This window comes from Perissodus microlepis, chromosome 5, assembly GCF_051167445.1.
Source record: "Perissodus microlepis isolate ML-2025 ecotype Zambia chromosome 5, ASM5116744v1, whole genome shotgun sequence".
Taxonomy (NCBI): Eukaryota; Metazoa; Chordata; class Actinopteri; order Cichliformes; family Cichlidae; genus Perissodus; species Perissodus microlepis.
The window spans coordinates 30,600,868-30,617,570 of record NC_140465.1 but is presented as its reverse complement, the minus strand read 5'-3'; the positions used below and the strand labels follow the sequence as shown (position 1 = coordinate 30,617,570).

Below are 16,703 nucleotides of genomic sequence, written 5' to 3'. Positions count from 1 at the left end.
ATGAAAATTGTGCTTTTCTTTCAAGTATTAATATATAAAACGGTCAGAAATTAGATGAATACATGCTGTGACTAAGGGAAGGTAAAATATATCTGCATTTGTGTAGCTCATCTTATGATTTCTTTTTTTGCTTTAGGCAGGGATGATACAGATGAATTCATGAAGGGAAAACAAACGACTCAATATTCTGTATATTCATCCATAGGAACTAATTTTGGTCAAAATTAAATGACTTGTCAAACTGTAGCAAACTGCACTGCAGATGAGAGCCAATTTAGGGCTATGATGAAGAATTATTTGAGCACTTTTTAACACAATTTTTAAATTATAGAACAAAGTGAAAATGTCACACTGTATGTGGTTAAATGATAATGGCGCTATGAAATGATGCTAACTGACTATCTGAGCTATAGAAATATAAATGGTAAAAGCTCTGTTTTAATGTGAGCGGCTTTGCAGAATGTCTTTAGCATTTACATATTTACACACCAGCTGTCATTTAGGGCACCTGTCTGCCAGGAAGAGCAACTTGATGTTCAGCCCCTTACCGAGTAACATTGAACTGATCAACCTACTAATAAGCTGAGGTAGGTTAATGGTAAGTTAATAATTATTACCTTTCTTATTAGCACTAAACCTCTTGTGTTTTTTTTTTCTTTTTTTTGCTCACAGCTGCCTGCAAATCCATTACATGCTATATGCAGAAGAAGGGGTGGAATACTTTTGGTATGTAAATGATTGGCACAGGTGATACATAAAATATCAACCAGCTTCCTGTTGTGTAGGTACTTTTATTACAGCTGATTGTTTAGTTAGAATTATTTATTTTTTTTGTAAATGTCAGATTGCTGATAGCCAAGCTAACAACTGTGTGCACTATAAAAATATAAAGTTGCAATAAGCACCCATAGCTTAAAAGACTTTCTTAAATTACTCAGCAGCTGAGGTGATGTAATACACATCCAAACATTACACCAACTTACTGAATCTACAATATGAATCTACATATTTGCATATCATGCTTTTTTGATTGGCCATTGGACTCGTTTTGCCTAGCAGCACAGCCTTCCAGCAGCAGCTAGCCAACTACTATGGAAGAAATATAGTGTCATCAGAATTCAAGTATTTTTAGACATTGAATTTATAACACTGAATTTTTATCCTCCAAATTTCCCTGCAAAAAATTCACCAGCAAAAAATTCACCTGCAAAAATTCGCCTGCAAAAATTCAACTGCAAAAGTGGTGAACTTGAATGACCCAAGCCAGAGCAATCAGCACTAGATCGAGTCGTGCGGCTCTCAGCCAATTAAATTACGCTGTTTGATCACATGACACCGTTAGCCAGCAGTGTGTCTCCTAAAAGAGAGCTGTTTAAAGGTGAGTGATTAAGTTTTTCTCCTAAATAGAGATCATTACAGAACGCCTAGTCCTACTTAAAATCCCATTTATTTTTATTTTATTTTATCATCTACTCGAACTAAGGAAAACGTTTGACTAACTCAAAGACAATTTCCACGCCTCCCCTGCCTGTCTGCAGAGGCAGTTTTGAATTTAGGAGCAGCAAGATGGAAGCGGCAAACCCTGGCGATTCTCCGGTAAGTATATTGTTTTTTTATCTTCAAGTTTGTCTTTTGAAACGTTAATTTTATTTAAATCCGTTGCTCACGTATAAAGTACACAGACGGGGTCTTTGCTCAACTCGTCTGAGGCGTGTCTCACTAAGCGCTACATGCTAGCATCCTGCTAACCGAGCTACCCTTTACATGCTGTGCTTTAGAAAATAGGATACTCGTTAAAAAAAAAATACTCCGCAGATATTGATAGATAGACGAACACTGCAAATATAATGTTGGAAACGAGAACGGCCTTTGGTGAAGGGGTAAAATACACCATGAATAAAGCCATAGAGTGAATGGCTGCCATGGTTGCAGAACGGCCTGATTTAATGACAAGAAAGGGGAAGAGTGAGGTGAAGTGAACCAAAGCCACAAAACACGGTCAGACAAGGCGGCAAAAGGGCAGTGATCTGTCCGTCAGTATGAAGTTGGTGTGTGCTTTGGTGAACAAAAACTCCAGACCGGTAGCAGGAAGATGGGAGACTCGTGTTTCACTGGAATAGTGGTGAATTAAAACATCCTTTGTTGGGGACATTTAGGTGTAAATGCATCCATACAGGCAAGACAGAGGCAGACCAGACAGTGAAGAAAACAAGGCAAACATTAGAAATATTAAAACGGAAATATAGGATTAATATAACATACAATTAGGGAAAATGTAAGGAACGCAATGTAAATGATATTGTAAAGTCATTAAAACAGCATACTCTGATTAAAAGAAACATGTAATTGGGTAGGATAATAATAATAATAAAAAAAAAAAACATGTACAAGATGGGTATGTATACTTGTACCCAGAATTTAACAACTATAAAGTTGTAGCATGCCAGACCATCTTGATTGAATGTAACTTCGCTCCACACAAGTTTTATGGTAGACATATTCATATTGGTATCTAATAAATGATTAATCCTTATAAATTAACGTTCGATAAAATCTAAATTGTTTCTGTCTTTGTGTTTGTTTCAGATTATGCAAGATGAAATTATTCAGTTAGCAAGACACTTGCTGACATCATCCAACTGAACTGCTGCTGTGATGAATCAGAATACAAGGTACTTTAGCAAGACTTATGAGTTAATGCTACATTTAACTAAATTGTTATATATTTTGTGTCCAATATTGTCTCCATATGATTTTGTTTGTTGCAACATCTTGCAGAGAACAGAGTCAAGGTACCAGCTTGGTCAACCCTGAAAGACCATCCGTTCATCAAGAAATGACCAGGTGAAAAAGTCATAAACTAAACACTCTGCATGAGCATGGAATTTAGGATGCAACTTTATATCTTACCTGCTCTACACTCAGGGCTTGAATTACAACAACAGTCAATCACATAAAAATATACTTTTGGTAGTTCTGTGTCTCTGTCTCTCTCCTCCAAACCCAGATGGCTGCTGGTACTGAACCGGGTTCTGGTTCTGCTGGAGGTTTCTTCTTGTTAAAGGGGAGCTTTTCCTCTGCACTGTCACTTCATGCTGCTCAGTGTGAGGAATTGTTGAGGTTGAGTCCATATGTCCTGCGAACAACTGCTGGGCAATGACACCATGCAATCTTCTGGGATTCCTTAGATAGAAAACCTGTGAACTGCACTTGTCCTTGGTCTTCACAGCTCACCTTTTTACTGTTTATTGAATCAAAATGCTCCAGTGACATGGATTCTACATTGTAACTGATGTGATGTTCTATAAAGTGGTTTTAATTAAAAAAAAAAAGGCAAAAATTAGTTTCTTTATTCAATTTTTGAACAGTGATACTCACTCAGTAAATGCAAATTATTTACACAGCAGTGTACTACAGGCATAAATCTAGACCCCTAGATAAAACATTATGGCATTATAGCAGTGACAACTCCTCCACAGTATCAGGTGGGATTTTTCTTCTTTGAGGACGGCTCCTTTCACCTGTCACTACAGATGGTCTGTTTGTTTTGATCAAGAGCCTTTTTTGGGGCAGCTGAAGAGGAGTCTATCTTATGGCCAACCTCTGGCTGTATCTTGGTCATATTACCCAGCAAAACCCAGTATGCAGGTTCATCTGTAACAGTCCTTGTGCCACAGATCAACACTGTTGCTTCTACATTAAACAGAAGAGCAGTGACGTGGGTGCAGGTCTCCACGACTCCGGCCTTACAGGTGCAGTGGGCGGCTTCAACCTTCCCTGTGATGCTCACAGTGACCCATGGCTGCAATGGTGGTTCATTCAGTCTTTGAGAGTGCAGTACCTGAAACACACACAGACAAAGTTAATTTAAAGACAAGAACTATGAGCCAAGGCCGACATAAATGTGTTTTATCTACTTAATCATTAATGTAACAAAGTGTTTAGAAAGTTAGCACATGTAATTTTTCATTTCTTTATGTGTCCATCTATAGAACGCTGCATGTTATAGTGTAAATCTGCCTGTTCTCTGTCAGAAACCTGCCTGCAGAAAATGAACCTAAAGTATGTAATGCAAGGATGTCATCGCTTTAGAGATGGAGAAAGCATAAAGTGACAATTATGAATCACTTAATATGATGAGGAGATTCTGCAGGTCATTAATCAATGTATAAAATTAAAATAAAATGTATTTTTAGTGACACAAGATACAAATATGGAAGCAAGATGTATAATCGCTCAGTTTGGGGAAATTGTGGGTAGCCTGCAAGGGCCTCAACTTCTCCATTCCCACAATGTGCAACAAATGGGCACAGCTGATCTTCAACAGTGGAACATCGGCCAGTTACTTCCAACTTTAACGCAGCTTGTAGTCTTGGAGAGCAGCACACCAAAACTGCATGCACAACTTCTGCTAACAGTGGAAACGGATTAAGAAATCCATGCAAACAGATTCATAAACCGAAAGAATATTATTTTACAGGATTAATGATCATATCAGCCGCTGGCTGATCACAAACCCTGAGGGTGTATACGAGAAGTAGAAGAAGCAGAGGGAATATCCCGTTTAAGTTTAGATAGTATTTGTAAAGATATTGACCATATCCTTTTCTGAAAGTGTGGATATAATGGATGGGGTAAGGTACTGACATGCTACAACTTTATAGTTGTTAAATTCTGGGTACAAGTATACATACCCATCTTGTACATTTATTTTTTTTTTATTATTATTATCCTACCCAATTACATGTTTCTTTTAATCAGAGTATGCTGTTTTAATGACTTTACAATATCATTTACATTGCGTTCCTTACATTTTCCCTAATTGTACGTTATATTAATCCTATATTTCCGTTTTAATATTTCTAATGTTTGCCTTGTTTTCTTCACTGTCTGGTCTGCCTCTGTCTTGCCTGTATGGATGCATTTACACCTAAATGTCCCCAACAAAGGATGTTTTAATTCACCACTATTCCAGTGAAACACGAGTCTCCCATCTTCCTGCTACCGGTCTGGAGTTTTTGTTCACCAAAGCACACACCAACTTCATACTGACGGACAGATCACTGCCCTTTTGCCGCCTTGACTGACCGTGTTTTGTGGCTTTGGTTCACTTCACCTCACTCTTCCCCTTTCTTGTCATTAAATCAGGCCGTTCTGCAACCATGGCAGCCATTCACTCTATGGCTTTATTCATGGTGTATTTTACCCCTTCACCAAAGGCCGTTCTCGTTTCCAACATTATATTTGCAGTGTTCGTCTATCTATCAATATCTGCGGAGTACTTTTTTTAACGAGTATCCTATTTTCTAAAGCACAGCATGTAAAGGGTAGCTCGGTTAGCAGGATGCTAGCATGTAGCGCTTAGTGAGACACGCCTCAGACGAGTTGAGCAAAGACCCCGTCTGTGTACTTTATACGTGAGCAACGGATTTAAATAAAATTAACGTTTCAAAAGACAAACTTGAAGATAAAAAACAATATACTTACCGGAGAATCGCCAGGGTTTGCCGCTTCCATCTTGCTGCTTCTAAATTCAAAACTGCCTCTGCAGACAGGCAGGGGAGGCGTGGAAATTGTCTTTGAGTTAGTCAAACGTTTTCCTTAGTTCGAGTAGATGATAAAATAAAATAAAAATAAATGGGATTTTAAGTAGGACTAGGCGTTCTGTAATGATCTCTATTTAGGAGAAAAACTTAATCACTCTCCTTTAAACAGCTCTCTTTTAGGAGACACACTGCTGGCTAACGGTGTCATGTGATCAAACAGCGTAATTTAATTGGCTGAGAGCCGCACGACTCGATCTAGTGCTGATTGCTCTGGCTTGGGTCATTCAAGTTCACCACTTTTGCAGGTGAATTTTTTTGCAGGCGAATTTTTGCAGGTGAATTTTTTGCAGGGAAATTTGGAGGATAAAAATTCAGTGTTATAAATTCAATGTCTAAAAATACTTGAATTCTGATGACACTATATTTCTTCCATAAACTACACACAACAACTTCAACACAGAAGTCAAATTCTCAAGAGCAGAGTTTACAGATGTTAAATTTTAAATGAAAACAGGTGAGATCTGGTTGACATTAACAAGCAAGCCAAGAATGTTTAAATAAGACCACAGAAGAGAGTGCAAGGATAAAACGTTTTCTTTAAAAAAAACTAAAATACTCATCCATCCATTCATTAATTCATTTTCTTAAGCTTATCCAACACTTTGAATGCTGCTTATTACTTTTTTAGTATAGAAGGAGTTCATTGAGCATAATAACTTCCAGCAGCTATCCTTTATTTTGACATCTTGCTGTCTTGCAGGGAGCCAACACTCATAACATGGAGGGTTGTTATGAGCTTGGCTTTCTGCCTGCAGACAATACTAATGTGACAGTGTCTACTTGTATGAGTCAGTTTTTCTTCTAACTGTATTAGTTTTACATGTCATTTAATGTAGTTGGTTCTCGAATGACTGCAGAAAAGATTTGTTAAAACACCATACTCAAAGGTTAATCTGTTCCTGAGCCCATCGTTTGAAAAATATGAAAAGAAAAGCCAAAGGTCAGCAGCATGGGGATGTAAATATTAGTTTCTTAAGTCAGTTTTCCAGCAACAGACACAGCAATGGGACAGGTGACAAATCCTTGTATGACCAAGTATTTTGACCTGGTGCAATGCAGCACAGAAGAGGCATCAGTGACCACAGGAGGGAGACAGACCGTTACATGTTAGCCGTATACGTACATTCACTTACAGTAAGGAGAAAGTTTTTACTCAGGTTAACATCACTGTTCAACGTATTTGAACAAATATTACTATATACTATAATGATATATTACCACAACTATTCCATCCATTTAATGCTGCAATGTAGTCACAAAGACTGTAACTGTTAATGCTATAAAAAATTATTACACATACTGTGCTGCTCGCTCTACACTAAAACACATATTTATGTGTGCTACTGCAGAACATTACCATTATTATGCTCTTTCAGTTATCCTTTAATAAAACCTTAGCTGTTATAAGTCAGAGAAACACTTTCCTTATAGCAATGACAAGGCAAGTAACCACTTGTACTGATGGCACTGGGCTCACTGGAACTGCAATTGCACGACAGAATGCAAGCTTTGCATCAGCACTGACATCTCCACCCAGCAGGGCATGACCTTTTAATTGAAGTGCCTTTGGTGCTAAAACTAAGTCATGGAACAGGAGATTGCCTACATGCAGTTTTTTTTCTTTGTACTGAGAACAAGTTTCAAGTTGTTAGAAAATGTTTAAATATTCTTCAGTGATTTTCAGTTTCCTCAGATAACAGACAACATATTGTGCAAGGATCTGCAGTCACTGCAGAAACATTTTTCTATAAAACTCCTCTCGATTGCCTAATGGGTTAAGCTAATGAGTTAGAATTGTTTTGACATGTAAGAAAACAGGCCATAACAAAGTCACCTTAAGTCTGTTACTGATTCAAAAGCTTAACAGGGATCCTCTTTGACTTTTGAATAAGCTGAAATTCTAGATGACCAAAAAAACAAAAAAAATCCCTTCTACTAAATGATTAAACCAATGACTAAAGCAAAACTGAACTTGTTTTATTTGCGCCCCTAGCCTCTACAAACATCCTCACTGGGGTACTTACTCTCAAACTGCAGTTAAAACTCTTGAGGTCTTTATGTATAATTCCTTATAACCCATTAAAGCCTGAACTGAATGAATGAAATAATTGGCAGAAATATTCTTTTTATTATTATTTTTGGTAAATGGAGTTGTTATAGAGCCTTTGAACAAAATACATAAATAAAATAGGATTTTATATATGAGTTTTATTTTCTATCATATTTTTCAAAGCCAGCATTTTTTTGCAATTTATTGCTTAAAAATGTTTGTGCAACACACTGACGATAAAAAAAAATAAAATAAAACTCACATCAAATATAATACATGAGGCATTAGGGGTTAACTCTTAACAATCAAATCAAGAATGTTGCAAAGCCATTGCTATTAAAGCCAGATTTGTCACTAAAGGATTTAGACGTTATCCATGCTTGTATTACTCCCTTTTCATAGGATGGCCCAGTTCCACTTTCTCAATTGCAGATGACTCAAAATGCAGTTGCTGGACTGGAATTGTTCAGAAAAACAGCACATCACTCCTGTCTTAACTCAGCTGTACTGGCTACTTATGAAGTTTTTAATAGATTTGAAACTTTAATTATTTGTGGGGGGTTTTAGCCCTTTGTGGCTTAGCTCTATAGTATTTTACAGATATTTTAACTCTGTATTTTTCTTTTGAGGTCCTCATTCCAACAATTTCTCTCTGTGCCCCTTTCTCACCTAAAATGAATGCAACCAGGTTATACTGTTATTGTCCCTACACTCTAGAATATTCTGCCTTCCTATATAAGAACCTGTTCAGCAACTGACAATTTTAAATCAGCTCTAAACAACTACCTATTGTCAAATACTTTTAATCACATCTGAGTTTGCTCATGGTTTGGTTAAGCTCTCTATTTTCTGTTTCTCTTTTAAATGACTGTTTTTACATTGTTAGGACTCAGTTGTGTGTGGGTTTTTTTTCTTTTCTTATTTTCTGACTTCTTTTTCAGTCATTATTTTATAATGTCGACTATTTATGGGAGTTCCATGTTTTGTAATTGGGATCTTGGAGACCTGGGTAGCAAATCTGGTGTGCCTGGAAAGTACTTTAGGTTACCTGTTGCTTTAAGTGTTACATAAATAAAATTGACTTGACTATGCTGATTTTGTTAGGCATATGTAGCTGTTGCTGTTCTGTGAGTCTATCGTGTAAGTGGTGTGATATGCCCATGTAGAAAGGACGGCACTGCAACGCTGGACTTGCCCTTACTCTGGGCTCCCTCTTTATTCTGGCAACTGGTACAAAGAAAACAGCACACAGTCTTCATTAACAGTGTGCAAAGCAACTGCAACATTCAGTTCACCAGCTTGGGAGTTTTTTCCCTTTTTCTTTCCAAACATAACACTTAACAAATGACTAAGATATATTTATACAGCACAACATCAACAAAGTCTTTCTTTTAAAAGTTCTAGCTGAAACCAAACCTGTGATTGTATAGTAGCAGTATTATTTATTTATTTTTCCCCTTGTGATAAATGAGTGATAAGAGACATTATATCTCTTTTTCCTAACCAACAACAACAATAACATATAAAAACAGCTTTTCTATTATAAAACAATCATCATTGTTCGTCTTTGTTTTTTTCCTATACAACAGCATCAATTAAAACTTATACTTAACAGCGCCTACCTGGTACAAAGAAAACAGCACACAGTCTTCATTAACAGTGTACAAAGCAACTGCAACATTCAGTTCTGTTAAAAAGAATTAGAACAATTACAATCTCATAGAGAAACATTAGAGCTGAGTGCAAGTTAAAAAGCACCCGACTAGCTAACGAGTACTAGCTTAGCATGCTAACTAAAAATGCTACTCGTGAATAAAGGTACTACCCATGCATCAAAATGTCTGTAACTTTCAGGATACATGCTAGTACTGCTTACAATCAAAATACATGTTGACAATTACCACTACAAGAATGTTTTCATTAATACACATACAAAATTGACAACAGTATCGCTCACAAGCACCTACCACCAGCTTGGGAGTTTTTTTCCTTTGCTGAGGCATGCACTGTGCAGCAATTTGGAACCTTAACAGTTGCAGTTGCGGTATTCGTCCACCAGGTGGCTCCAACTATTCACAAAGCACATCAATTTTGAGGAAATTCATTAAGCTATTTTCTAACTCTGTTACACATAGCTGTTCTACCACTCATTAACACAAACACTGTGAGTGGCTGTTCAGAGGTCATAAGAGAATGACCAGACTGCTTGAAGCTGGTACACCAACAGTAACTCAAAAATTAGGTTTTTACAGCCAGGGTTTTTCAGAAGTGCATCTGGGTTACAGAAGCTGAAGGGGACGCCAGTTACCATTGTTGTCAGCTAAAATGGAAACAGGGCTACAGTTTGTGTAGGTTCATTAAAAATAGAAAACAGAAGATGTGAAAATATTGGCCAGTCTGATAAGTCAGCTGCAACATTTGCATCTGCAAGATCTGCAAAAGGGCCCAACTACTGATGCCCCTTTCCATTATCCAGATGAGTCCCTTCCCTGAAAATCAAGCTGCCATTATAAAAGTATTTGTCTTCAGTCCATATTTTTTTACGGGGTTTAAACATTTCAAATTTATAGCTGCAAATATTAAGGAGTATTTAGCTTTCCTGTCTCAAATCATTTTCAAAGACAGAATAAATATACACCCAAACCTGTATTTCTGGAGTTGAATAAACAGCTGCAATCAGCAGCTGTTTTTTGTCAGTCTCCATACAATTTACAGGCTAATGTTTAATGGACATATCTTATATACTGTATAGCTCATTTTAGTTTTAAAAGCCTAGTCAGGCTCTTGGAAGAGGAGAAATTTGTTTTTTAGCAGTTAGTGGTTTTTTTTTCTTAGATTCTCTATTTCAGCAGCTCACAGGCAGTGCCACTGGTAATACTTGGTTGTTTCAGAGATAATGTTTTTCCCAGGTGTTTTTCTGCATTTGAGAATCTTTTTTAGTGATTTTTACTCATCATAAATAGATTTCCTCTGTAGCACTAACACATCTAGCACCAGCCTTCAGAAACCTCTGTGCTAAATTATTGGGCTAACAAAGCTTTTTTAGGGCTGACTAAATCTAAATGGCTCATTATATATTAAGGTGAAGTTTTGACTTTAAGAAAATCGATGAGATTGAGTGAGATTCATCTTATTGTTTGATGGCATCAGATATGTAATGGATTTAAAGTTACTGTATGATTGTTATCACTGCAAAGAAACAATCCTTGACAGGGGATATGTTACACCGGGGGGGGGGGAATCCTTATTATAACAAATACGTAGCATCTTTTTTTTCTATTTTTTACAGTGACCTTTTCAGTCAAATCCAATTCCCAGGTCCACCTCATCCCCCTGATCTCAGCAAGCTGAGGAAAGCTGGACTCATCATCTAACACCCGCACCAGAAAGCCAGATCCTGACATTTAAATAAAAGATGGTGCTTCTCAAAAGAAATGCTGGACTTCATAGAAAATCTGATAACACCGAATGGCTTTTTCCTCGATTTCATAATGAGATTCTCACTTGAAGGAAGCATTATTTTTATCTCCTGTGCTACATTGCCAGAAAATTAAATATTTATGGGCTTCTTTCCCCATATTTACATACAATGTGTTTTATCTCTGTAGGTTACTCTTTTTCAAGGGCAGTTTTTTTTTTTTTTTTGTTATCATGCCAATTCACTAACCTCTAAATTTAAATGTGCTGTTGAATTTCAAGTGTCTACTTGGCACTTCAGCGCTGAATGAAACAAGCACAAATTATGTAAGGTAAGTTCCCTTTCGGATTTGTGCACCTTAGACATTTGAAAGTGAGTCCATTGTCATGTAATGTCATTGTCAAAAGACAGCATCTGATGAATATTTCATCCCTCCTGCCTACCAAACCTTTCCTGCATGCATACAGATGTTCACTGCATTAAAACACTGTCGTGGCCCGCGGTGTTTCTGGTATAGAGGGTCTGGTATGTTCATGTGTGCAAGTCAGTGATAAAGCCACAGTTGGCTGCACAAAGAAAAATCTTATTTTCAAGTTACTGAACAAACTGAGAGACCAGCCTTTGATTTGATCAAAGCAGCTGAATGTGGAAAAGCTTTTTTTTTTTCCTTTTACAATATATGATCAAATTTATTAATCACTCAAACTTTAGTTCTGTGAAATATTTTATGAGCCAGATAACCTCGGATTAGGTCAAATTGGGTAAGAGATGTGGCTCTTCGAAAACACAGCTTATAAAAAGGTGAAGCATATAAGTCTCAACCCAAAATGATTCTTTGCTTGTCTACTCCTTGCTATTAGTACCAGCAATCTATTTCTGAATGTGTAAAAATGCCCTGTCCTTCTTGGCTCATAAAGAACTACAGATACATATGAGCATGGTGTCCGTTCACTGGTTTCCTCCTGTGCACCACCAGTCAGCTGCCTCATTCCCTGGAGGCCACCTTGGCATTATGAGGTATGAGAACAGCTCTTCTGGAGCCATTTGGCCTCTTGCAGAAAGGTTGCCACAAATCCGCCATGCACAGGCTGGAGAAGCTGTGAAGCAAGCCAGGATTTTACAAGAGATTTGTTGATGTCATTGTTGTTTTTTCCAAATAAATCCTCAGGCTATGAGCTGTTGTCTCATGCCTCTTTTCGCTGATGAATATTTCATGAATTCTAACTTCACTGGCCAGCGAGCACCAGGCCTTAATAAAATAACTGTGAAATGGTGAGGTAAATTACACCCTAAGTGCAGGGGCACCAATTAATTATTTATTAGGAGTTTTTTTTTTTTCAGACTGTCCAGCTTCATACCATTACTGACAAAGCTTTTGACGGTAAGGTAGAATTAGCATTCAGAGGAAGTTCTCGGAGGCAAAAATAAAAGATTGTATGTACCTGTCATGGAAACAGATGTATGAAATGCAAATAGAATTGCATTACAGGGTTCTTCAGTTCCTCAAAAAGTTGTTTACTTCGTGTTTGGCTTCAAATTAACATTTTTATTTTCTGAAAAATGTGAAATTATTATGATGGATGTAGCTGTGTTGCACGCTACCACTTTTAATGTAAAAAGGACAAGCACATACACATTTCACACAAAACTGGTACATATTTATGTGCAGTGATGCATTCAGGATTTTAATTTAATAACTATGCTGACACTACAGTATAGAGTGGGCTGTTGAAATAAAATGCAATGTAGAAATCTGTTTATAAATCTGCATCAAGCTTTAATTAACTACAAAAACATGTTGAAGAAATGTTTCCATGGTAACACTTCTGGCATATAAAGCGTTTTTTATTTTCGCTCTAAACTGCATTCTACTTTTGCTACACTCTTCAGAACATTAATGAGAGCTTAGATGTTGATGTTATTTTTATTTTCAGCATGGACACTTGAGGTCCATTGTGGGAAGGCAGATGTACCTGTGCTACACACTAATGCCCTGTATCTAACCATGTGAGTGAAAAGTGCAGCTACTTTGCATGGAGCAATTCTAAGTCAATTTTCCCAACTTCCTCAAGCGGAAAATGAGCCGAGAACAGATAAGATGCAAAAATGCATTTCCAACTGTGTAGTATATCTGCTTTATGATGGCACACAGTGAAAATCCTGTAGGCTATGAGCGGGGGACTCACTGTAGCTTGAGTCACATAGCATAATTATTCTTCCATGATGTCCTTGGCAATGTACCTGGTTCATCAGACCATTTCTGGTTTTGATTCAGTTTTGTTGTCCTTTTATTGGCTATTACCCCACTATGCATAGCCCTCATTGGGCTACAATGTTAGACATTGATGGACAAATGGATTTAGTAAAGCCAGGATAAATCCTTGTGATGCTGTCATAGCATTGTAAAGAGAGTCTTGAGTGCACTGAATACCAGCAGATGACTAAAATTAATTGGTCATTAACCCAATTAGTCAAACAATGATGACATTTGAATTATAATGAGATAGGAAAGGTTTGAACTTGACAACACCTGGATTGCTGCCAGGACCAGTAATTTAAAATATTAATAAAAAAAAATTATATTCTCTGATTTTAACACTTGAACCACCAGGGGTCACTGTATACCTAAAACTACCATTGTGTGAAAACCACCCAGTATTACAATGCATTGATTTTCAAGGCCGGACTTCATTAGTCATTATGAAACACAGAAAGTATTACGAAATAAAAGTTGTTGTCATTTGAGCTATTCAGAAATTGCCGATATACAAAACTGTACTTTTCTTAAAGAGTTTACAAACTGTATGGGTTTGGGTTGGGCTTTTCGCTCCTTTACTTCATGTGTGAGTGGGTGGTATTGTGTTTGAAATACTGATTCAAACACATCACAGAGGTTCACAGAAATTAACAAGGAAAAACCCATATGTTATATCTCAGTAATTCCAAGCCATAATGTAAGGTCACAGGTGGTTAGAAAAACATAAACAGGAAAGTTTACATTCTGTAAATGCTTTAAGCTAGAGGATTCATCTTCAAGCAGATAATGAAGATGGATCCTCTGTGCGAAAAAATAATAATAATGATAACTTTTCTGGGGATATGGACAGCCAGCAAAACCGCTCCGCTATTAGGCTTTTCTTTTTCTGCTAATACACATTGAAGGTTAAACTGCCACCGATACGGGCTGAAGAAGTGTAGTTGCATTGTAACAAAGAGAGGGATGGTAGTCAGAACTAAAGGACTGCATTACCATAAGGCAATGCTGGACAGTTAAAATTACCTTGGAATCCCACAGGCAAATGGGAATCATGAAGAGGTCAAAGGGAAACTGGAGCACTGGGCCAGTGACCCCCAAACTGGGCAAGTGGTTCCAGCAGATCCCAGGAAAGACATCAGAGATCTCTGTCAAGAAGAGCACATTCCTAGGAACAGTGAAGATACTGGGCAGGACACGCAAGCTAACAGGCCTATGGTACGGGACATAAGCTTGAAGGATAAAGACCATCCACAGGGCATGTGGGGAATTTATAGATTCAAATTAAAACTAAACAGAGATAAGAAAAACAACAATTAAAAAAAAGGTAGTTACACAAAATAAAAACAACTCTTAAGCACAGACCTTGTATAAAATCATGTATTTTCATCAATATTTTTAAGACTTGTTTCAAGACCAAATACCTCCAGGATCAACCTCAGTTTTATTTAGCGGAATGCATTTAACTAAGTTGGTGAACATGGTTATCACCCAGAGATCAGCATGTGAGGACTGTCATTGTGAGCATTTTAGCATTTAGCTCAGAGCTTTGCTGGGCCTAATTATAGCCTAACAGGGATTTATTGCTGTAGCTTGGAAGTCTTTTTTTGTGCGTTATACAACAAAGTGGGTCAGAGGAATACCTCCTTTTTGTCTGCTACAGTAGAGATTACACCAATTAATCCATCTAATACATAATCATTTCCACTGTTAACGCTGTTGCGTAAAAATTTTGTGTAATGGATTTCAAGAAAGGTGAACTACAGCACAACTAAACAAATAACAGAAGTAATGATGTCAAACAGATTTGTATTAAAGCTGAGGTGGAAAACATGGTTCTTTTTTTCCTTTTGTTTACATTTTTTTGTTTGTGGTTTTTCTTTTCTAGAATAACTCTAGAAAAATAACTGAGTTTGAAATTTAGTTAATCTAGAGAGACACAAACCCCTGATGGTTTCTAGTTCCAGGAGGAAAATTATGAAAAAGTTTGTATAGAATGTTTAATGGTGCAATGCATAAAGTGGTATGCCCCTGCTGAGGCATGGTTTGAATACCCTGTGAAGCTAAATGCTAGCATATTATTAGCCTGCTTGTCCAGTAGGACAAGGTTCAAGATGCCTCTCTTAAATTAGAGATGGGATAACTCAAACTAGGCTATAGTACTTTTCCAAGAAAATTTAAGTAACAGTAACCGACAATATAACTGCTTTATACCTAAAGTACAGTAATATAACTAAAGCTAGTTAACCTTGTAACTCTTTATGAGCCCTCATAATAGTGTATGGTGGCTATATCATTAATATTATGACAAGACATATTCATATTATGTTAAAATGAATAATTGTATCATCACAAACATTATAATATTTATGTAATACTGTATCGATACTGTTGCCCAATGACAGTAGCTCCTTGGAAAAGAAAAAACACAAACAAAAGTTGACTTTCATTTTGTTTGCACTGTTAAATAAAATCATGACCATGTGTTTAGTATTTTTTTCTATCACCTTAAATATTAGGTTATTTGTTAGGCAAGTAACACACTGAATTCACATTTTATACCCAAAATGTTAGTCAGCACATCTCTGAGAAGTCAGAAATGAATCAAGCTTAACCCCTAAAACAAATGTTCCAATTCAGAAAAGCAAATACCTGTAATTTAGCATCTTAATTAAAAAAATAATTGTCATTTGGCTCATTTGTCCCAGTGCAGTGCCTGTTTAGATGTTTCATGATGATTTTGCTTTATTTAATTTTTAGACTTATTTCATGTATTATTCCTAGAGCCTCTTTTTTTTTAATCTTTCATAGGTTGAATTTGGTATTTGCATTTTTTTAATAGTCTAATTATTCTTATTTTTAGTTCTTAGTCTCTTGTCTTAGTTAGGTCCCTCTTGTGTTCTGTTCATCTTGGTCTTGTCTCTGTGTCCTTCGTGTCCCCTGTATGTAGTCAGTTCTGTCTCTGTCAACCTTTTTGTCTGTGTCTAGTGACTGTGTTCTGTACTCCCTGTCTTAGGTCCCCCATTTTGTGTGCCTCGCGGTCAGTTAAGTTCTGTCAGTCTCTGTGCCCCCATCCTCCTGTGTCGACTCCTTTATATATGGTCTATTTGTGTGTATATTATCCTTCCATTTAGGCATTTTCCTTCCTGTTTCCTCTGTATCTTCCCTGTCTGTCATCCTGTTGTGTCTCCTCCATCAAATTTGTATGTTTTCATCTTGGTCTTTGTCTTCTGCTGCTTCCTGTTTTATTTTGGTGAGCTCTTGTCCCTTGTGTGTTTGAGTTTTGCTCCCTTGTCTCATTAGTTGTTGTTCAGTTCACCTGTGTTCCCATGTGTTTCCACTTCCCTTAATCACTTGCCGTTGTATTTATTGTGA

The 16,703-nt window shown here is 37.0% G+C and overlaps 1 long non-coding RNA gene across 2 annotated transcripts; it reads left to right on the top strand.

The window, feature by feature from the left end:
* Positions 1–1,298: 1,298 nt before the first annotated feature.
* On the top strand, positions 1,299–3,000 carry LOC146387606 (uncharacterized). 2 transcript variants are annotated; one of them, XR_014800299.1, is made up of 4 exons: positions 1,299–1,378; positions 1,539–1,596; positions 2,587–2,672; positions 2,779–3,000. It is a non-coding gene; the product is annotated as an uncharacterized LOC146387606 (long non-coding RNA). The 2 variants fall into 2 exon arrangements; XR_014800300.1 differs by having other exon boundaries at positions 1,307–1,378; positions 1,484–1,596.
* The last annotated feature ends 13,703 nt before the right edge of the window (positions 3,001–16,703 follow it).